This window comes from Thermobia domestica, chromosome 17 (genome assembly GCF_964235325.1).
Source record: "Thermobia domestica chromosome 17, izTheDome1.hap1.1, whole genome shotgun sequence".
In the NCBI taxonomy this organism is placed as follows: domain Eukaryota; kingdom Metazoa; phylum Arthropoda; class Insecta; order Zygentoma; family Lepismatidae; genus Thermobia; species Thermobia domestica.
The window spans coordinates 120,556,211-120,580,211 of NC_137470.1; the positions used below are offsets into that span (position 1 = coordinate 120,556,211).

The 24,001-nt window shown below is 39.3% G+C and overlaps 1 long non-coding RNA gene across 4 annotated transcripts in view; it reads right to left on the reverse strand.

Annotated features, from left to right (window-relative positions):
* Window positions 1-3,522: 3,522 nt before the first annotated feature.
* Window positions 3,523-24,001, reverse strand: part of LOC145674311 (uncharacterized) — a 161,658-nt gene continuing 141,179 nt past the window's right edge. For all 4 annotated transcript variants that reach the window (XR_014128892.1, XR_014128889.1, XR_014128891.1 and 1 more), the window contains one exon: window positions 3,523-3,780. This is a non-coding gene — a long non-coding RNA (uncharacterized LOC145674311). The remainder of the gene's footprint in view (window positions 3,781-24,001) is intronic.

Here is a 24,001-nt window from a genome sequence, read left to right on the forward strand (position 1 = left end):
GTCGCTTCGCTTCAGAGGAGGAGGTAAAACACCTCGTGACAACGTGGCTAAACGTGCAAGGACAGGACTATTACCAGGAACGAACTCATCCCACGATGCGACAAGTGTCTGAACCGACATGTCGAAAAATAATCTAATGCATGATGAGACAAGTGTCTGAACCGATATGTCGAAAAATAATGTAATGCATGATAGAAGAAAATCTAATCTATTGGCTGTATTGGTTGTATGAAATAATACATATACACGTTTCGTTGCTGGCTTTGTGACGTTACTTTCTGATCATCCCTCGAAGATTTTCTCGTTTATAGACTTAATATGTGCCTTACTGTTAGGCCTAAATATGTGTTAATGTTAAGAGTATGTGTCTCAGTAGTAGGAATTTTTAATTTTGGTAATATACATTCTTGTTCAAAAAATCTGGTCATCCGCCTCTTTGTGTAAACCACATTACTTTTGTCCACAGTTCGATAAAAGTCAAATTATTGTTCATTTTCTTTGGTTCATTAAGGTCTCTAATTACAATCAAAACATTAGAATTTCCTACGTTCGATTGCCAGAATATGATTTTAAAAGAAAGTTGGGTGACCAAATTCTTTTGTACAGGACTTCACGTTATTAATACATATCAGAGTTGATCACTCATTCAGGGAGCTATCATGCCATTTATTCATTTTGAATTATATTTAAGTTAATGTATGTCTACAACCAGTGGCCAAGGGAAGGGGGCAGAGGTGCCGCCCCCCAAAGAGGTCCGACAATGTGCTTTGGTACTTTGATGTTTGTAATTTTTTGTATATTTTTATGATTATATATTTTTTGTTTGTAATTTCTCTATATGTACACTCATGTCTAAAATGATTGTCGCATATCTATAACTGTCTTCTTGTAAGAATATAATTTGATAATGATTTTGGAGGGTACTTTTAATACTAATACTGTGTGTATAATTGGAAAATTTATATTTGTGGTAAATTTCATAGGAAAAGAATTATAAATACGAAAATTAGAATGAGTAAAACAAAATGTTGCTAAATGGACAAGAAAGTTATATTTTCGTTTTATTGTTCTTATTTACTGCTCTTTTGACATGAAATTTGCCACATACATGTCTTTGCCGATAATAAACGTACTAACATTATAAGAAATACCGGGCAAATTCGTTATCAAATTATATTCCTACAACATATTTATAGACATGCGAGGACACGACGTCTACCATAAACTTACTTGGCCGGGAATTGAACCAGGGTCTCCACTCATCAAGGGTAAGCGCTCTACCACTGAGCCTTAAATGATAATGATATTGATAATGAATGAATAAAACGATACAATGAAGAATGTGGAAGGAAAAGTAAGATAATGGAAGGACAATAAACGTATTTCTTACTTTCGAGTTTATTATATTTAGGAGGCATGGTAAGCTTAGTGATGGAGCACTTACCTTTGGTTCTAGAGATTTTTGGTGCTCCGATTTCCAACATTATAAATAAAACTGGCTTTTTAACTCATGCGTTCATGTTCTACTTATGATAAACGAATTTAAAATTTTGAGAGGCGCAGAAGCTCTGCCGTAGACTGATGTGATTGTGCGGATTGATGAACATCCTCAACCACCAAAAAATGAACCCCACCTCTCTGCTCTTCTTTGCTTACCTCCAGTTCTATGCTGGACGAACACAGTATTCACTACACTCACCTATGGAGCAATAATAGAATAATTGTGTGTACCTATGAGTTCTCACTATGCATTTCTCCTCCCGAGAGGGGGCAGTATCGATAAGTATCAGCAGTATTGCCAACTTTTGCGAGGAATGTGTTTTATGGAGGGTACTCGGTTTTAATTTCACTGCCCTTTATATATATATATATATATATATATATATATATATATATATATATATATATATATATATATATATATATATATATATATATATATATATATACTTGCAATTTTAACTAAGCTTGGTAGTCGTATGAGTTTCAATCTTAGAAAAAAAATCCTGTGGAAGTAACACACCCCAATAGGTGGGAGTTGGGAGGAGTGACATGTAAAACAATTGATATTAGTGTGTAATCCATAGTTTTCTGGGTCGCTAAAAATGAATAATGACACACCCAATGCCTTTAATTCCAAGTTCATCTTCATCCGAGAGGAGTGGGAGGGAGTGTAAAATAAGATTAAAAATGACTGAGATTTGTGTCGAATTCATAGTTCTCGGGGTAGGGAAAACATCTGACCTTTTTGAAATGAGTTTTGGAAGATAGTACCCAATTCAAGCTTGTTTTTTTAAAATTAAATCAATTCCATTAAACGCGTATTCTGTGAGGATAGGGTGTTTCAATATTTATGTCAAAATTAGAGTATTTTCTACATTTCTATCATTATACTTTCATTGAAATAAATATTCTAAGAGGGAAGGGGATTTAATATTTCCCATAAATTTATTCTCCCCGTTCGAAGAACGGGCATTTCATCTAGTTAATTATTAAATATTAAATGTAGTCTTTTACATATGTGCGATCAGTTATTTTTTTGTGTGTGTTAAGGATAAGGAAAAAAGTGGATTCGAATTTACCAATGTAACCAATGTTACTGGGCATATAGGCAATAGGGTGTTTGATACGTGTGTACAAATTTCTATCTGGGTGGAGTAGATTTAACTCGATATTTTAAAATAAAAAGATAGAAAAGCAAAGACGCGGAGTATTGTTTTCATATTGTCTTTAACAGCTACTCATATAATTTCGACTTCGGATCTCATTTACCAATTAGGTTACTTAACAATATTCAGAAAATAAATGTATTAATATTATTACTGCATTCAGGTCTACAATTTTGCCAATTTCCTGAAAATAAGATTAAGTTAAAACTATGCACTACTATTACATATTACATATTCTTGTTCATAGAATGCTACAAATCATACCCAGGCACTTGTGGCATTTAACCCCTTGTGTTCCAGGTGTCATTTTCCTTTGTGGGTGCTGTAATACCGGTTTCATTTACTGCAAAAAGGCTATCTAGACCTTTGTTTAGGGCATAGTTACTGTGCGCGCGTGAGGAGAGCATTCACTTACTGATTTAAAAAAAAAAAAACAGTTACTTGCATTGTGGAACATTTGGACTGAGAAAGGAAAATTCTGATGTTCTGAAGGGATTTTATGCTGCTTGAAGGTTGGCAACACTGACAGGAGATAAAGACAAAGTGTTACCTTTTCCGATCTCGAAATAGATCTCGAAGTTGATAAATGTTTATAGTGAAAACAAACACATGTGTGTTGTAACTGAATGCTCCCTTAGACCTGCCATCTACTGAGACAACATTTTTTTTTTGTCTTTTCTGTCAGTAAGGTGTTGTCACCTAAGGAGAAATAGTAGAACTAAGTCTTGCCTTGCATCCGCTAACAAATTTCGTCATCTCCAGGATTAATACAACCCTTGGTAAGGGATAGGTTTTCATGACATACACATGCATGTCATTGGTACGCAAGGAGTTAATGAACACACCTTTTTAATTTGTAAAGAATGTTTATGAATTACAAAATTTGACTTTACAAAAATATAGATTAAAAAAGAAATTTTAATTATATATTTCTGAAAATACATCAATGTGGATACAACAATATTTTGTTATTCTTGCACTTGTAAGTACGTTGTCACACTGTAACTGATAATAAAAAATCGTAAACGTTCAGCAAAGATTTCAGTTGATGGTTCGAGTCATTCACAGGTGATGACGGAACTGTGAAGATGTATTCTGCGACAGACACTTACTGAAAAGAAAAAAAAGTGTAGATACAATCTAAGAACCACTGTTTTTTTCAGTACTTCTTCTTATACCATAATACATTTTCATTATATTGCAACAACTTTGTGGCCTCTTCGCTAGTATAGTTCATAGCTCGCATATTTATGGTGTAGCTACATTGTGTCACAAACTATGTTAAATTCACTCATTCATTACCGTAAAAATTTGTCCCTGATTGTACTTTTAGTTCATTACTCTTCAATATAACTTGCAAAGAACAATAAAAAAGCTTTAAATATTTCAAAAGTCAACTATAATTAACTAAAAAACCATATATATATATATATATATATATATATATATATATATATATATATATATATATATATATATATATATATAGACCAATCGTCAGATTTGTTTACATATACGAAAGTCATCTACCTTACATAAGTCATCGTGTAAATTCATGCAACGACACAATATGATGATAAAATTTATTTCTGTAGGTACACGTATCTACTATTTCACCTCAAATACAGTAAGTGCATAACCTCAGCATTAGTCAAACGACTTACTAGGGATGATTCCATAACGGGACCAAGTACCTGGGCAAAACCTATACATCTTCTGAAAGATCTTGTCATGAGAAGTACGAAACCGTTTTCAAATCACGGGCAAACCGTGATTGGTATATTCGGAGCCAGTTGGAGCCAGTTTGTTGGTGTTTGTGACTTTATGTATGGTATATTCGACAGAAATAAAAATGAATATTATAATGCATCACACGTAAGCCCCTGAGCCAATCATCTTCCTGTTTGGATCACTGCTAGAACGTGACTCGTGTAAGAGTTTGATAATATCACTTTGCACCCAAACGTACCCATTTCGTCAGTGTTGCCAACGACTTGTAAATACAACGTAGCAGATGGTTTCTGTACCACTCGATGTATATCCATGAAAACGCGGCATAAACATCATTCGTCACTAGAGAAAATATACTTCGAACATTTTCCTCTTCCAAGGACCCTAGTTTATCAGTGTTGCCAACCAAGTATAGAAATAAGAAATTGTAAAACACCCGTACGATGAGACGTTTTTACACCAAGCTTGGCAGAAACATCAGACAAACTGTAGCAAAAAGATGTTGAATGTGGTCATCTCTCAACCATTCTAGGTTGTCGGTGTTGCCAACAAGTGTAAACATCACAATGTTGAAAATGGTGTGAATGTCATTGAATGAATATATGACAAAAGTGATAGAAGTAGCATTGGACAATGGAAAAGATAGTGTGTGTCCCCATCTCCCACGCACCTCAGTGTGGCGGATATAATTAGACTGTGGCCCATACTAGGTTTATAGTATGTTAGTGAACCCACAAGCTCCCATGTTGTCATGTTTGCCAATGCGGTAGACTTCATTCAAAAATCTTAAATGTTCGCATTGATTGGCAACACTGCCACACTGGAGTGCTTAGGAGACGGGGACATACACTGTTTTCCATTGTCCAATGCTGCTTCTGTCACATTTGTCATATATTCTTTCAATGGCAGTCACGCCATTTTCAACATTGTGATGTTTACACTTGTTGGCAACACTGGCAACCTAGAATGGTTGGGAGTCGGCCACACTCAACATCTTTTTGCTACAGTTCGTCTGATGTTTCTGCCAAGCTTGGTGTATAAACGTCTCATCGTACGTATTGTTTTACAATTTCTTATTTTTATACTTGATTGGCAACACTGATAACTAGGGTCCTTGGAAGAGGAAAATGCCCGAAGTATATTTTCTCTAGTGACGAATAATGTTTATGCCGCGTTTTCATGGATATACATCAAGTGGTACAGAAACCATCTGCTACGTTGTATTTACAATTCGTTGGCAACACTGACGAAATGGGTACGTTTGGGTGCAAAATTATATTATCAAACTCTTACCCGAGTCACGTTCTAGCAGTGAGCCAAACAGGAAGATGATTGGCTTAGGGGCTTACGTGTGATGCATTATAATATTCATTTTTATTTCTGTCGAATATACATACATAAGGTCACAAACACCAACAAACTGGCTCCATATAGGGTCAGTTTGCGGGTTTGCCCGTGATTTGAAAACGGTTTCGTACTTCTCATGACAAGATCTTTCAGAAGATGTATAGGTTTTCCCCAGGTTCTTGGTCCCGGTATGGTATCATCCCTAGTTAGGTTCCCTAAGTCGTGGCATTCTAACGCTATACTCAGTGAAAAAAAAAACAAAAAAAAACCTCCGTATCCAACTGCAAATCCAACTTAAACATTAAAGTTATACTAAGTGTATTATCTACAGGATTTTTATTAAACCAACATCTGTAAGTCTAAAGTATATACCGTACTCCATATTTGTCAATGCCTAGTCATGGCACTGTAGTTAAAATAATTCTACAAACACAAATAAACATAAATTACAGGCACTAAAATCATTCATCAAAACTCAATTCTTTTCACTTCATCATAAACAATATGTTCATAAATATTAGTGTATAAATTATAAATGTTTATTTTTTTAAAAAAAAAGTTAGTTATTGCTATGACTACAATAGCTCTCACACAGTGTTGGGCAAATTTCAATTGAATTAACAATTAACAATTAATCTGTAAATTTAATTGTTAATTGCAATTAACAATTGAAATAAGTAATGGTTAATTGTTAATTGCAGTTGGCCATTGAAAAAGGAGAATCAATTGCAATTGATCAATTGATTGAAAGTAATTGCAGTGGAAAGTAATTGCAATTGAATTCTGTAATTTAATTGCAATTGAAATTAATTGGCAATTGATTCAATTGCAATTGATTTCCACAGCAATTACTTTCAATTGATTGATCAATTGCAATTGATTTTCACTGATTAATTTTCAACACAGTAGTTCAGAGAGGGCGTGGGGCAATGAGAACTTTAGCCACGACCAACTGACTCACCACCCGTCGTGACCCACGACCCACCGTGACCCACTCTGACCTACCACCCACCATAAACCACTCTTACCCACTGTGACCCACAGACCCACCAAAACCCATTGTCATCAACTCTGACCCATGATTCACGACCTCTTCTCTACTGACTAAAGAGTTTAAACTTGTAATAAAACAAGTCTATAAAATTATCACTCATCGGAGTTTGAATTTCTACGATCAATCGCTCAAGCACCGCACTAATACAATAACGGCGGATCTGACCTTTCTAATATAAATAAAATAGAGTTTGTTCGTGTGTCTGTCTGTCTATCTTTGTGCGGCCTGTGGACGATACGAGTGGACCGAAACTTTTCAAAATTTGGTCACGGGTAGCTTGGTCTAGGCCCCAGACCAAGACGAAGAGTTTTTTTTTAATTCCTTACTAGGGGGTCTCCAGGGGACGCTTACCGGGACCGGCCTGGGGACCAGAAAAGTCGACCGAGAGTTACCAAATTTTGGTCAAAGATACCTTGGTCCAGGTCCCACACAAAGGCAAAGCGTTTTCAACAAAATTCGAACCAGGGGGTCTCAGGGGGGCGTTTACCGTGACATGTAAAAGTAGAACGATATCAGTGTCGATTTCATAGTTTTTGCGGTCGCTGAGATCCATGGTGAAACTCCGATCGCATTAACTTCCAAACTCACCGTGTTCGGCTGCGGGCCGTGGGTCAACGGGGGGGATACCGAAACGTAAAAGTAATCCAAAATGACCGATATTAGTGTCAAATCCATAGTTTTCGCGGTTGCTGATATCAATGACGACACTACCATTAGCGATGGCTGTCAAATTCATCCACCGTTGTATGCGGGCCTTGGGTCACCAGAGGGGGAATTCCGAGACATGTAAAAATAATCGAAAATGACCGATATTAATGTCAAATCCATAGTTTTCGGGATAGCTGAGCTCAATGGTGAAACTCAAGACCACGTTTACTTTCATATTTAGCCCCCATCAGCTAAGAAAGGGGGGCATTATAAAGGGGATCACGAGACATGTAAAAATAATCCACAATGACGGATGTCAAATCCGTAGTTTTCGCGGTGGCTGAGATCAATGGTGATACTTTCATTAGTGATGATTTTCAAATTTAGCCACCATTGTATGCGGGCCGGGAGTCACCGGGGGTGGGGAATTGCGAGACATGTAAAAATAATGGAAAGTGACCGATATTAGTGTCAAATCCATAGTTTTCGCTGTCGCTGAGATGAATGGTGATACTTCCACAGGCGTTGACTTCCAAATACAGCCCCCATCGGCTGTGGGCCAGAGGTATTGTTTTTTTTTTAATTGGAACCAGAGGATTATAGGGACTTTTACCGGCATATGTACAAAGTAGTAGAAAATGGCAGATGCTAGTGTCACATTCATAGTTTTCGCGGTATTGGTTGGGGGTTGGTGGGGGCCAGAGATTTTTTCACAATACGAACCAAGGGGGTCTGAGGGGTGGTTCACCGGGACATGTAAAAGAAGTAGAATTTGTGTCGAATCCATATTTATTGGGGTTGCTCAGACGTATAGTGACACCCCCGATAGTGTATACGTTCAGATTCAGCCCCCATCGACCTTCCCAATGAAAACGCATTACGTTGTTGGATATATATTCACACAAAATATATCCAATTTTAGAAATGTTTCTTAATTGTTCTCCCGTTGTTCAGTTCGTTTACATTGATATTTTATCTGATCCATGCGAAGAACGGGCATAACAGCTAGTACGAAATGGTAAAGTGTTTGTTATGGCACAAATTACAATGAATTCAATTATATAGATAATAATTATAATTAATAATTATTTCCTTGTTGAATTATAGATACTTTTCAGTGGAAAACTGAATAAAATTTAAAAGTCCCAAATCAACTAAAGTAGACCAACGTAAAGGAAAAATGTATAAAATTTTCCATATAATTAAGCTTATAAACTTAATTACTTTATTAGAAAATTTAGCTTAATTACATGGAAATTTTTTGTGTCGTTTTATGCGCCTATTTCCTCGTTTTCTGCGTCAGCGGAAATGGGTCAATGTTATCCTACAAATATGGTGGAACAAGTTAATGCTGTTCCGTCAGGAACGATTTCGAGGTCGTTTCCTTCACATCATCTTGTGCGTGTTTTCTACCGTTTTTTAAACCTATTTCCACGTTTTGCGAATCAATGGTAGTGGGTCAAAATGGGCATTCAATGTGGGAAGAAAAATGATCCACTCTCCCACCAGTATCGAATTTCAAGGTCGCTTTTTCGCATTGTTTAGTGCATGTTTTTACCGTTTCTGCGAATATTTTCACGTTTTGTAGGCCAACGAAAGTGGGTCAAAGACGACCTACACATATGGCAGAAAAAGGCATATCCATTCCACTTTCAAGGTCCATTTTGACCCTCTCCCACTGATGCACAAGCGACACAAATCATGCATAAAAAATGTGAAGAATACGACCTCGACATTCGATGGTGACGGAACAGCATTAAGTTATTCCGCTATACTTGTAGGCCATTTTGACCCATTTTCGTTGTCGCACTAAAGTGGAAATAGGAGCACAAAACAGTACAAAGCAGGCATTATACGATGCGAAAGAAACGACCTCCAAATTCGACAGGGGCGGAACAATGGCTCTATTTCCTCACACATTGATCGACCATTTTGACGCATTTCTGGTGATGCTCAAAACGTGGAAGTAGGCGAACAGAACTGTACAAAATACACACTAAACGATGCGAAAGAACCAACCCCGAAATTCGATAGTAGCGGAACAATGAGCCATTTAACTCCCACTTTAAGCCCCGTTTAACTCACCTCGGGTGATGCACAAGACGAGAAATAGGCGCAGAAAACTTTAAAAAAATGCACTAAACGATGCGAAAGTAACGATCTGGAAATTCGATAGTGTCGGAACAGTGGGTCATTTTCGTCACACCTTGGAGGCTCATCTTGACACACTTCTAGTGACGAACAAAACGTGGAAATAGGGACAAACGTAACAAAACAGGCACTAGTCAATGCGAAAGGAAGGACCTCGAAATTCGATAGTGGCGGAGGAGTGAGTCATTTTCGTCACACTTTGGAGGCCCATTTTGACACACTTCTGGTGCCGCGCAAAACGTGGAAATAAGGTTACAAAACGGCACGAAACATTCACTAGTCGATGCGAAAGGAAGGACCACGAAATTCGGTAGTGACGGAGAAGTGGGTCATTTTCGTCACACTTTGGAAGCCCATTTTGACACACTTCTGGTGACGCACAAAACGTACAAAACAGGCACTAAACGATGCGAAAGAACCGACCCCGAAATTCGATAGTGGCGGAACAGTGAGCCATTTAACTCCCACTTTAAAGGACTGTTTGACTCACTTCCGGTGACGCACAAGACGAGGAAGTAGGTACAGAAAACTTTTTAAAAAAATAGGCACTAAACGATGCAAAAGAAACGACCTAGAAATTCGATAGTGTCGGAACAATGGGTCATTTTGGTCACACTTTGGAGGCCCATTTTGACACACTTCTGGTGACGCGCAAAACGTGGAAATGGGGGCACGAAACAGCACGAAAATTCAGTAGTCGATGCAAAAGGAAGGACCTCGAAATTCAGTAGTGGCGGAGAAGTGGGTCATTTTCGTCCCACCTTCGAGGCCCATTTTGACCGTCTTCCAGTGACGCACAAAACGTCGAAATAGGCGCACAAAAGGGTACGCGGTGTGAAATTAACGACCTCGAAATTCGATAGTAGCGGAACTCTTGGTCATTTTCGTCCCATTTTGGAAGCCCATTTTGACCCACTTCTGGTGACGCACAAAAAGGAAGTAGACGCACAAAACGGCACAAAACGATGTGAAGGAAACGACCTCGAAATTCATTGGTGGCGGAAGAGCAATAATTTGTTCCGTCATATTTGTAGGCCCATTTTGACCCACTTCCGGTAATGCACAAAATGTGGGAATAGGCGCACAAAGCGACACAAAACACGCACAAAAGATGCAAAACAAAGTGTCTCGAAATTCGTTGGTGGTGGAACAAGTTAATGACGCCGTGAGCACCAATATAAGTATATACTGTAATTCTTACCAGGAGGCGCGGTGGGTCAGTGGTAGAACGTTCACCTCCGGTGCTTGAGGTCCCTGGTTCGATCCCAGTTTGGACTTTGTGGTGGACAAACACCGTGCTCGTGGATTTTCTCGGGGTTCTCCCGTTTCCTCCCACTTTCTTAATTCCATTCATTTCCCATCATCACCGTCTCCTTTAGCCTAACCGGCATAAGCGTGGGACGTAAAACTAAAGATTTCATATAATTTTTTGTAGTTCTTACCATCAAAGCTGAGAACTGCACGGTCCAATTTTTTAGCCAAAGTAGAAGCCCAACCGGAATAGTGATGTCAACCAGCCCGGCTCGGTTCAACTGAGCGTACAGCTTGAGCTGGCTTGGTTGGGATTACCCATCGACTGGGCTCAATTGAGCCAATGGCTCGAACCAGCTCCGTTGAAACGAGTCCATAGGCTGGGTTCGAATTAGCTTAACTGAGCCAATGGCTCGAACCGGCTCGGTTGGGGTAAGCAATCAGCTCGGTTCGGTTCGGCTCATGTGAGCCTTCGGCTCGAGCTGGCTCTGTTGGATGAGCTGTTGGCTCGGCTCACTTCTCGGTTCGGCTCGATAAGTGAATGAGCTTGAGCGAGCCCCTTGAGTCGTTGACAACCCTAAACCCGGGTCGAGCAGTTTTAAACATGTTTGGCTGGAGTCCCATAACTTCTAACATTTTTTGGCTCGAGCCCGAATACTTGCTCCTCCTGAACTCAAGCCAAGAACCTCGTGACCAATGTCCTTGCCTCCTGAAGATTTCTTGACTACCGAGATCGACAGTTAACTAATTTTTAGTATGCCGATACAAACCGCCTATATTCCATGTTTATACAGGTACACAGTGTTATAATAATAATTAGTTATAGTAGTAGTAGTAGTATCATTGATAATTATATTGTCTATGTAGGATACTTGAAGATAGTAGTACTTGGAACTACACAAAGGATTTAGCTCGAATTGGCTCGACTCGACTGGAAACTCGATCCGAATTCGAGTCGAGTTGGGGGAAATTTTTCGAGCCGAGATGTCGAGTCGAACTCAAAGATGTCTGCTTCGAGTCGAGTCGAGTTTTAAAGAAAACTCGCTCGAACTCGCTCGTGCTCATTCCTATTGTATGCATGACGGGCATATAGAGTTCTTTCGAGGGGGATAGAACCATAAACATAATATTAAATATACTTAGTTTCACGGCTTTCTTCCCAGGGGGAAAAGTGATGGTAGGTATCCAGCATTTCTTATAAGTACCTTATTTGAAATATGTAAAACAGTAACAAGTTGACAATACAATATACACACATCTTCTTATCTTCAGTTTTAATTGCTGATTTCAATTGCAATTAACAATTACAATTAACAATTACAAGTTTCAATTGTCAATTGCAATTAACAATTGAATGTTTCAATTGCACCCTTTGCAATTGACAATTAACAATTAAAAGTTTCAATTGCCTGGTGACCAATTAACAATTAACAATTGACGTAAATTTAATTGCAAATTTTATGATTGAATTCAATTGCAATTGAAATTAATTGTCAATTACAAATTGAAATCAATTGCAATTGAAATCAATTGCAATTGATTTTCAGAGCAATTACTTTCAATTGATTGATCAATTGCAATTGATTTCAATTGATTTTGCCCAACACTGCTCTCACATACGTTTCGTTTTATGTTAATCATAAATAACTTGTAGCATAACCGCATGGTGTACCTATCAAACTTGCACTTCACTGCTCTCCTCGCTCTCAACCTAAGCTACCTCCTCAGAATGTATTCTGTTACAAACGAGCTAATTGGGAGCAATATCGCTCTGATTTGGACAATGCTGTTAATACACTACTCATACCTACTACACAATGTGATCTTGATCACACAATCGCCGCTCTTACTGAATCTATTCAAAATGCAGCACACCGTTCCATTCCAACAGCAGAAGTACAATTACATAAACCAAAATTGCCTTCCGCACTATTTACCTTTCATATCCGCTTCTCGTCGAGCACATCGTGAGTACCTCGCTACGGGTAATCCTGAAGCACTTCGACTTCATCGCCAATACCTTAGAATTACGCACAATTATATTGTTGTCTATAAGAAACGCCATTGGATTCAAACTTGCAACACACTTGCAAGTGAATCACACCCCAGTAAATATTGGTGCAAACTCCATCAACTCACCGGGACAGTATCCCGCACACCATACCCCATTGTTCACAATAATCAGGCAGTGATCACAGATATGGATAAAGCGAATACCTTTGCTTCATTTTTTTCAAGATATTTTTACACCTCTCCCTGGTTGGCATACACCGCAGCGCCTAAAAAATTCAATAAACCAACGCACAGATCCAACAATTGCTTCTCTGCGCCCATCTATCAGCTACTCTTTAGAACCCAATAATCAACTTACCACTCCGATCCAACCAGATGATATTCGTCAAACATTGCTCCGTAAACGAAACACTGCACCAGGATTTGATTCTATTACCTATGTTCTGATCAGGCAAGCATCACCTGCTTTTCTACTTTTTCTTAGCGCCATATATACTTTCATCCTGCGAACTGGATTTTTTCCAATCGACTGGATATACTCAAAAGTTCTTCTATTTTCCAAACCTAACAAACCTCCAACTGACGTACAGTCCTATCGCCCTATTCATCTCACCAGTTGCCTTTGCAAAATATTAGAACGCATTCTAGTCCGCCGCATGCACGCTCATCTTGCAACTCATAATCTACTTCCTATTCATCAAGCCGGTTTTCGACCTCATTTTAGTACGATGGATCAGTTATTACGACTATCTACGGCTGTTTATGATCAATACAACACAGGTTTTCCTTCTTGTCTGCTAGCCTTTGATCTAGAAAAAGCTTTCGACAAAGTTTGGCACCCTGGTTTACTATACAAACTCCATAACTATTTTCTACCATTCTCGTACATCAGATTCATCCATTCTTTCTTACTAGGGCGACTAGCATATATCTCTATTAACGGAACACTTTCTCATCCGATCTTCATCCAATCTGGCGTTCCTCAAGGCTCGTCACTGTCTCCTTTATTATACCTATTGTATGTTGCCGACCTTGTGGTTCCAAACAACATCAACATATTTCAGTTTGCTGACGACACCGCCTTTTTCATGACAGCCCGCACAGTGCAATCCATCAGTAAAACTATGCAAACGGCAATTGATGCATTCGTTGACTGGTGTAATGTATGGCGATTAAGTATTAATTCTACCAAAACTCAAGCTATTGTTTTCCTGCCACGTAGACGCCGTTCACGTATATACAGGAATCCAAGTCGATTAAACCCCCAAGTAGATCATACACCTGTCTTGGCGTCAAATACTCTTACTTATCTTGGTGTCATATTTGACTCCAAACTTACTTGGACCCCACACCTCACCAAGATCAAACGCCAAGCGCAAAATCGGCTCAACCTCCTCAAGCGCCTAGTTGGTATAACCTGGGGATTAAAACCGTTAACAGTACTTCATACATATAAAGCATTTATGCGCAGTACATTAACATATGGTCGCACTGCCTGGACATCTGCACCGCCAAAATTCTATCAGAAGTTGGCTATCCTAGAGCGCCATGCTCTACGCCTAGCACATCGCATCAGCTTACCGCATCCGACACGGTTACTTTACGAGCTGATTGACTTTCCACCTTTATTGCACCATCTCGAACAGCTTCGTACTCGATACGTTTGCAAGCGAATTGACCAGCAGCATCCCATGTTACTTGATATCCTACGGTACGATCGGGATCACGACGCACCCTCAGCTTACGTTGATACTCCCCTACAGCACTTCATGACTCTTTATCATTTGCAACTCGATGATGCTGTAGTGGATCCCGAAATCTTTCACATCTACGAACCACGTGAGCTTTCATCATTCATATATCCATCATACACACCGTAACTGCCTATTAACATGGGCTTCCTCTGTCTTCATCAGTTCCTGAATCGCCCCAGGAACAGAAGATAACTTGTATTCGTCAGTACTAACAAATACCTTGCGATGTGGCGTTCAGAGCACTGCATTTCATCTTCATCTCCTTCTCTCCATACTGCCTCCTGTACTATATTCATTCCAGTTTTGCATTCGTCTTACCTCAGCACTACATGGTAATAAATGTATTATTTTCTACAATATTGTTGTCTCATGCTTATATCATGCATTCAAAAAACTTCATTAGATGTTATTGTCACCCTTCAATCACCTCTCTGTGTGTATATGTATTTAATAAATAAATAAATCTTATATACTTGTGCACCTCTTAGACCAGCCATATTAAACTGCAAACTACCTTTTCTATAAAGCACTTACCCGAAGAAAGGGCAAAACCCTTTAACGGGACGACGGACAAGAAAACGTATGGTGGAGGTTTAAACTCAAATAAGGGGTTTTGGTGTTGGATTCCCACTGGGAAATCCTTGAAATTTGAATGCTCTTTGGTGGTTCAGATTCCTTCTGAAACTGTAGGTCACGTCTCCTATAGGCTTGGTGTTGAAAATGGAAGCTAAACTCAGTCAACGAACCAAGAACTATCTTTAGCACATTCGTCATTCGAGGGCAAGAGGAGGTCAGTATCACCTATTGTCTTTTATCTCTATTTTGTAAACTGGCCAATTCCTTTTGCAACTGAAAGTTTACATTTTCCGTATTTTTCACGTTTCTGAATCGCCCTTCCTGTTAATTATGGTGGTTAGCGTGCACGCTTTTGTTGAATAGGTCCCAACTTCGATTGCCAGTGAGAGAGCCTTGAAAAATCTTAACGCATTACTGTGGCTCAAACCTGACACTATAGGTCCACGTCTCATATAACCCTGGTGCTGGAAATGGAAGCAAACCGATAAATAATACTCTTGAAAGTATCAATCAATTATTGAACTACAAGGTGGCACGCATAAAAAGTATCCCGGCGTAGTAATACCGGACACCGGCTAGGAGTGTAGAAAATTGTAAACACAGGCTTACTCGAATATTAAATATCTGTATATCGAGCACATCTGTGTCAGTCAGAATTTCTCAGAGAATTACACAATTATTTCTTCGTCTACGGAGTCGGACTACTTTTATCTAGGCAACCGTTTGTAAAAACGTTAAGTATAAAATCCAAGCAGCAAAATATGAGACAATACCTTAAGTTAGCCAGTACAATGGACAGAAACAGGCATGCCATTTAGCTTTTATGAGAACAAACTGACTCAAAAGGAGTGTATCAAGACCATGAGTAATGCGCTGAAAGAAAACCTTTTAATAGAATACTATAGCAGGGTATCAATTGGAGTTTACTTGGATATTTAAGATCAGCCTCCAGTAGGGTAACACACAATAGCATACTTAGGGAGTGGATATTTAAATCATTTCCAATATTTTGCTAGAAAAATTTCCACTGCAGTACGGTGAACTAAAAAATGAGTATCACATACGACTGTAAGCTGTGATATTTAATGGTTGTAGAATGTGTTGAAAAGGCAATTTTTTTCAATACTGGATTCCACACTAACATCGGTCATTTTCGATCATTTTAAAATGTCTCTCCCTCTTCAACCTTTAAGTTACACTGTCAAAGTGATATGAAAAAACCGTCTTAGGTTTAAACTTCATCTAGGTTGTAAATTTAATCGAGATCGGTCCTTTGGTTCAAGAGTTATTAAGTTTTATTTACTTTTATATATCTCCCCTAAAATCACCCTCTCCTTAGTTCTACTGTCAAAGTGAAATGATAAAAACATTTTAGGCCCGAGTTCAAATTTGATCCAGATTGATCGTTTGGTTCAAGAGTTATTAAGTTTTATGTATTTTAACTCCTTCCTCCCCCTCCCCTAAGTTCTATCGTCAAAGTGAATAAATAAATAATCCTCCAGTCCCAAACCCAATCTATGTTGAAAATTTGATCGAGATCAGTCGAGTGGTTCAAGTGTGACGAAGTTACAAAGACAGTCACTTTCATTTTTTTTACATATATATATATATATATATCTCCCTCTTTCCCTTTCTCTCCCCTATGTTGCACTGCCAAAGTTAAATGACAAAAATTATTCCAGGCCCAAATGTAATCTATGTTGAAAATTTGATCAAGATGGTTGGGTGGTTCAAGAATTAAGTTTTATTTATTTTTATATATAAATCTCCCCCTCCCGTCCCCCTCTCTTAGGTTCAATCAAAAAAATCTTGTCATTCTCGAACCTCATCTATGTTTAAAATTTCATCGAGATCGGTCGCGTAGTTCAAGAGTCATTAGGTTTTATTTATCTTTATAGATATCTCCCCTCCCCTCCCCCTCGTCTAAGCTCTACCGTAAAAGTGATATGATAAAAGCCACCCCAGGTCCGAACCTCATCCATGTTCAAAATTTGGTTAAGATTGGCCGCATGGTTTAAACGTGATAAAGTCACAAAAATAGTCACTTTTATTTTTATTTCTTTAACATATATCTCCCTCCTCCCTCTTCTCTAAGTAGCGTCGTAAAGATGGAATGACGAAAACCTTCCAGGTCTAAACCTTATCTACGTTGAAAGTTTGATCGAGATCGATCGGGTTTTTCAAGAGTTATAAAGTTTTATTCTTTTTCATATATTTCGCCTCCTTCCCTCCCCTCTCTTAGATCTACCGTCAAAGTGAAATGATAAAAAAAAACTTTCCCGGCTCAAATCTCATCTATGTTGAAAATTTTATTGAGATCGATCGGGTGGTTCAAGAATTATTAACTTACGAACATAGTCACTTTTATTTTAATATTTATTGATTTTAGTGTATCTCCCCCTCCTTCCCCTCGTCCCTCTCCCTCACGTTGCTCCGTCAAAGTGAAATGATAAGAAAACATTCCAGATCCGTACCTTATCTATGTTGAAAGTTTGATCGAGATTGGTAGTTTGATTCAAAAGTTATTAAGTTTTATTTTTTATAATTCCCCTCCTCCTCCCTAAGTTCTACTGTCAGTATGAATAGCTAAAACACTCCAAGCCAGAACCGCATTTACGTCAAAAATTTGAACGAGATCGGTCGGGCGGTTCCAGAGATTAATAGTCACAAAGATAGTCACTTTTAATTTTATAATATTGTAAGTTTCCACTTGTCTTCACATCATGCTGTAAGCATGTGAGTACTACACGTGTTGACGGTAAACAAATACAACGCAGACGACAATACCGAAGAGGAGTCGCCCACAATCGCCAGCAGTCGCCAAACGGAGATCACCGAAGGTAGCCGATATTTTAGGATAAAAGTCAGCAGCACACCTCAAGAAGTATCAATCAATTCCGGTTGATCAAACCACCAAAGCCCTAAGGCGCCTGGCCATTGGGAACACCTTACCCTCTCACGACGCTTGGTCAATCGAGAGATACCTTTCCTAGAAAGCTCTACGACGCTTGGTCATTGGGTTTCTTCCTCTCTCACGACGCCCGGTCACCGAGAGACACCTAATCACACAAACTCATACCCTCTTACGACGCCTAGTCAAAGAGAGTAACCTCACCTACGAAAACCCTACGACGCCTGGTCATTGGGTTCCTTCCACTTTCTTACCTAAGATATTAGAGAAAACTAATTATTGTAATATATTTCTGTATTCAAGAGGATCTTTTATAATAAAAGGTGATGGGAAAGTCCAATCTCCCGAGCACGATAATCACTCTACCTTACATAATTGCTCTACCTTATGTAAACTGACAGAATTTTACAAGATAGACTAGCCTTTGGCTAGTTGGGGGCTCAGCTTCAGCCTCCGCGTTTGCTCGGCATACGCCTCGCATCTCTTAGGTATCAGCCTTTGCATCAAGAGTGAATTTTGTGCATTTGCTCTTTAATCACATTTCCTGAATTTGGCACAGCTGGGAGCTTCGCCCCCTGATCCTCAGGTTTACTCGGCCTATGGCCTCACACCTCTTAAATCCACAATTCTACCAAATTTCAAGTTGTTTTTCCTATTTCAACTATCTAAAAAATAATATTTTGATCCTAAGAAAACGCCCATTTAAATAGCATGGGGATTTCTTCATCCCCTTCAGACCCCTTAAAAACTAAAAGTATTCACTTTTGGCAATATTCCTGTAGGTTAGTCCCAAAATGCTACACTCTTGCGAAATTTCATCATTCTAATCCTGCCGGAAGTGCCTGATCATTTTGGGCTGTAGAAGATGTCCCATATAAATAACAGGAAAGATTTTTCAGTTCTCTATAAAACCACTCCACATTTGGAAATTTTTATTTTTAGCAATTTACGTAGTTAACGCTAATGAAAACGTATAAGCATACCGAATTTCAAGTTTTTATTCCAATTCTAAGTACCTAAAATATGAGATTATAAGTCCTGAAAAAGGCCCATTCAAATAACACGGGGAAATTTTTCATCCCCTCTTTGGACCCCTTAAAAATTAAAAGATAGTCACTTTTGGCAATTTTCCTGTCAGTTAGTTCCGGTAAACTACAATCATGCCAAATTTAATCATTGTAGCCCTACAGGATGTGCTCAATAATTTATGTCAGCTCGTCTAGTTTCATATACTGTATAGTTAAGACAACATCATCAACTGTTCATTACCAATGGTCCTACCAGGGGAGAGCAGAGGTCACGGCCCTTCTCCAAACTGGTGGCTTACTCTTACCATTGCGTCTGGGAGGAGATATTAAGTATCTCAACGTTTTCGTGGTACCTCAACACGTTAAAGAGAGGTAAATTTGTATTGGTTGGGCGAGTCTACTAGCGGGATATGACTATTCTGCAGACTGTCTACATCAGTCATTGGCTCTGGTAATGTACGGTGTACCTCTACCGTAATTAGAGGAAGTCCCGTATTAATTACACGATCCTACCAGGAGGGAAATGTAAGATTCCTGTCGCCAAGGGAAATGAACTGCGACTGGGGAAAAGTGTCAATCCCAGGTAACTGGGTGACTGTTTCTGATCCCAGAGAAAGGGAAGAAACACTGTGAGATATGGCCTGGCGTCAAGCTCAAATTGTGACCTATCACGTACCATTGGATCTGGGATGAGATAGGAGTATATCGATGTGTGCGTGGTACCTCTACATGCGAAGGCCGTTGCCAGTTGAACAATAGAGGTAGGCAGGGTCGGGAATGTAGCCCCTCGGGCATTGCCTGTGGTTCTCGGATTGGGTTGGACTCTGTCGGGCTGTGGTCATACCGTGGGATTCGGTAGCTCATAGAAGCCAATCCCATTAACCTGGTAACGGGAGCATGGACAATAGATGAGCTTGGCTTGAAACGCTCAGGCACCATGCCTACAGAGCATGGGAGGATTGGCTCGCAGAGCAGACAGTTCGCCTCTAACTGTAGGTAACTGGAGGGTTGGACTTCGGTTCAGCCGCGCAGGGGGCATATTCCACTATCACAGCGAATAGAGGTTACACGCTAAAGCGTCAAGGTTGAGGGACACGGTAAACCTAGTGCACAAGGCAGATATCCAAGATAGAGGAATTACGGTTAGGGTGACTTGTTTGGCGGAACCTGTCCATCAAATAGGCTTAACAGCCGCGGGCATGCTCTCTATTCATGTATTAAGGAGTGTGGTGGTAGACCACTAGACCCGTTGTTCATTACCAATATTTGTAGCAGGTAAAAATCCGCACATAATCGCAGTATGCCCACATTTGCTGGCTTGTGCTCATTGCCCACATTTGTGGGCAGCACATCATTGTGTTATGGATGAAGTTATTTCAATAAAAACATGAGTTTGTAATGTATTTAGACTCTGTGAAATACATATTAACTTAGTACAGGAATATGTTTTAAAAATTGTTTCTGAGCACTAATGGAATAAATTACATGTAGAAGATTTTTCAATTTCCCATAAAACCCCACTAAAGTTGAAAATTTTTATATTAGGCGATTTACTTAAGTAACGTTAATGAAAACGAACAAACATACTGAATTTCAAGTTTCTATTCTAATTTCAAGTACCTAAAACATGAGATTATAAGTCCAAAAAGGCGCCTTTAAATGGGGCACTCCACGTCTAGCCATGGGATCACAATAGCTGTACGCAAGCTTCTTGAAAGTTTCTACTACACATCACTGGATTTGCGGACAACTTGATCATAGAAAGTAAAAACTGGAAGCAACATTTATCTGATTTGGAACTACTTTTCCAGAGACTACGTAAACATAACTTTAGAGCCAGTCCGAAGAAGACCTACACTTTGTACACGGAGATTAATGCGTTAGGATTCAAGGTTAGTGGAAAGGAAATCAAAATTTCAGCTAAAATTGCCTACAAGATTCGAAATTTAGAAAAATGCAACCTCTAAGCGATTCTTAAGAGTTTCTCTGTGGTTTAGTTCCTATTTGTGGGTCCACATTAAAAACTTCACTAGAATGTAGAGCCTTTTCAGATTCTTTTAGAAACAATCAAAATTCAAATGATCATCAGAAAATGACAAATTATTTGGGAAACACAAACCAGACATAATCCAGGCCCCATCTTTATTTCATTTTATGCCAGCTTTGGAAATTCGTTTCTACGCTGACACATCGTCGATTAAGGGTGAATGTATTCTGGGTTGTTATGATCCTAAATCTAAACAGGAACATGTCGTCTCTTACTGTAGCCGCCTAATCACTAAAACAGAACGAAACTTAGCAGAAACAACTATGTGCTTTAATATATGTTCTCAGGAAATTTCGCCATTTTCTACTAAATAGAAAATTTAAGCTGTTCACTGATGCTAAATTCCTTACTTGTTTGAACATACAACTCGACAGAGCGGGTACATTCACTCGCTGCAAGATATTTTTGGTTGATTCAATTTCGAAATTAGCCATATTAAAAGTAGGCAATACCCGGCGAATATATTTAGCCGTCTTGAACAGAAAGAAGACATAGAACTTGAAGAAACGTACGAAAATGTCAATTTTTGCGATACTGAGAATGCTAAAGTTTTCGCATCTCATTCGTTAGAACAGACACTTCAAATTGAGCAACCTATGGCGCTACCTACTCTAGCTGAAGAACCAAGAAAAGACAGTTCATTTCAGACATTATCGCTGTTTTGGAAAACAAGGAACCAAATCAAATGTCAACTCTTCCTGCTGCAAAATACTTTAGCCTTAGAAATGGATTGTTATATAGGACATACAAACATCCTCAACTGGGACTATAATACTTGCTATGTATGCAAAAATCCTTACTAAACCAATAATTTGAATCCACTCATAAAAACCCAGTGGCTTCACATTTTGGGTTCACCAAAACCTACCAATCGGCATTACGGAAACACTATATCGGGAACTAAGAAAGTTCTGTCGTTTTGTGTTGGCCTGCGTTGAATTGACCCTCACATTGTGAGTTGAATGTGAATGCAGATAAGGCGAAGGTTTCTTATTGGAGTGAGTATATTCAACATACTACCTGGTTGTGGCAGTTCAATTATACCATGAACTTCAGTAAGTGCATAGTGAACATGGGACCTCCACAGAGCGCCATAAGCACGTGTATGCTGTACGATTTCAAACTGGGGTCGAGGGAAGATATGCCAAGCCTTTGGTGAGAGTGTCGTGACAACGCGGACAGTCAGAGGTGGTTTAACAAGTTTAGGGACGGTGACCAAATATTCGAAGACGCACCAATACATGTACAAAATGAAGATCTTTAGGCAGCAATTGAGGCAAACAGTGGCCAGGCATGTAAGGAACTGAGACTACAATTAAGTGTGAGCGGAGAAACCATTTGGGAGCACTTTGGTCAACTTGGGAAGTACTACAAGTTGGGTCGATGGTCCCACATTTGACACCGAGCCAGAAGGCATTGCGAGCAGACACCTGTGTTTTGTTGCTGTCTCGTTTGAGGAAGGAGCCATTTCTGGACAGGGTTGAGTTGAGTTGAGTTGATTTTAGTTTAGCGTCCCGTTCAGCAGCGAGGCTATATGAGACGTGGACCTACTGATTAACGTGGAATCCGAACCACATGAGCTCCCGCCGGGAATCGAACCCGGGTCTCCCACGCCTTCTGGACAGGGTGTTGACATGTGATGAGAAGTGGGTCGTGAACGAAGCTCCACGGCAGCTGTCATCATTGGTTAACATCCCATGAAAAGGTTCCAAAACAGCAGTTCCAAAGCAGTGCACCAGAAGAGTCTTCCTGTGTGTTTGGTGGACTCCTCGCGGTTTCGTGCATCGGGAACTGCTACCAGCTGGTCAGAGCATAAATGCAGCTGTGTACTGTCAGCAGTTGAGCCGTGTTCAAGAAAAACTTAAAACTCTGGAGCCAGCACTTCTGAACACAAAGGGGTCCTCCTGTTACAGGACATCGCTAAGCCCCGCGTGGCTAGGATAACCAGGGACACTATTCTACTCCTTGGATGTTAAACACTATTGCATCCACCATACTTCCGGACATTGCACCGTCCGTGTATCACCTGTTCCATTCTTTGGAAAATCACCTTAGAGGACGCCAGTTCAAATCCCTAGTAGAGGTGCAACATGCACTTGATACGTTGTTCGCTTCTCGGCCTACCAAGTTCTACCCCAATGGAATCCGTGCCCTTCCAAAACGTTGGTAAAAGGTTGTCAATCCTGATGGAGACTATTTTTGATCTTCCAGGTATGTCTTAGGTAACATATCGATGTTCGAATGTGGTGGCTGAAAAAGCGATAGAACTTTCCTGGTTACCTTTATATTTTCCCAATTTCAAGGCAGACATAGCTCATAAAATAAGAACATGCAGTGAATGCCAGAAATTAATGAAGCTGCCTACCAAGCCATCTGCTCAGTTAATACCACCACTCTTCTCAACCTTTCGTTAATGTTTGGTAGTTTGATTCATTTGTGAGAATTCCTATTGTTCAGAGGCAATTTAAACACATATGGTTCGCAGTAGCAATGTCAACACGTTACTGTGTTACAAGGGTCACCGATAAAATTAGAGCCAAAGCTATTGAACAGTTTCTCTTAGAGGAAATCATTCTTCATTATGGAGGTGTTTCATATTTATATCTTGACAGACGTCCCGTGCATAGCGTCAAAAGGCTAAAAAAATTATCGAAGATCTACGATATTGAGTTAAATTCTGCGCTGTATACAATCATAAAAGCCTAGGTGTAGTATAAACATTCCACAAGATTATACACAGTTCGCTTAAATTCTTTGTTTAAGCATATCAGAAACAATGCCCGTATTAGTTCCATATGTAACGTTTACTATTAACTCTTTT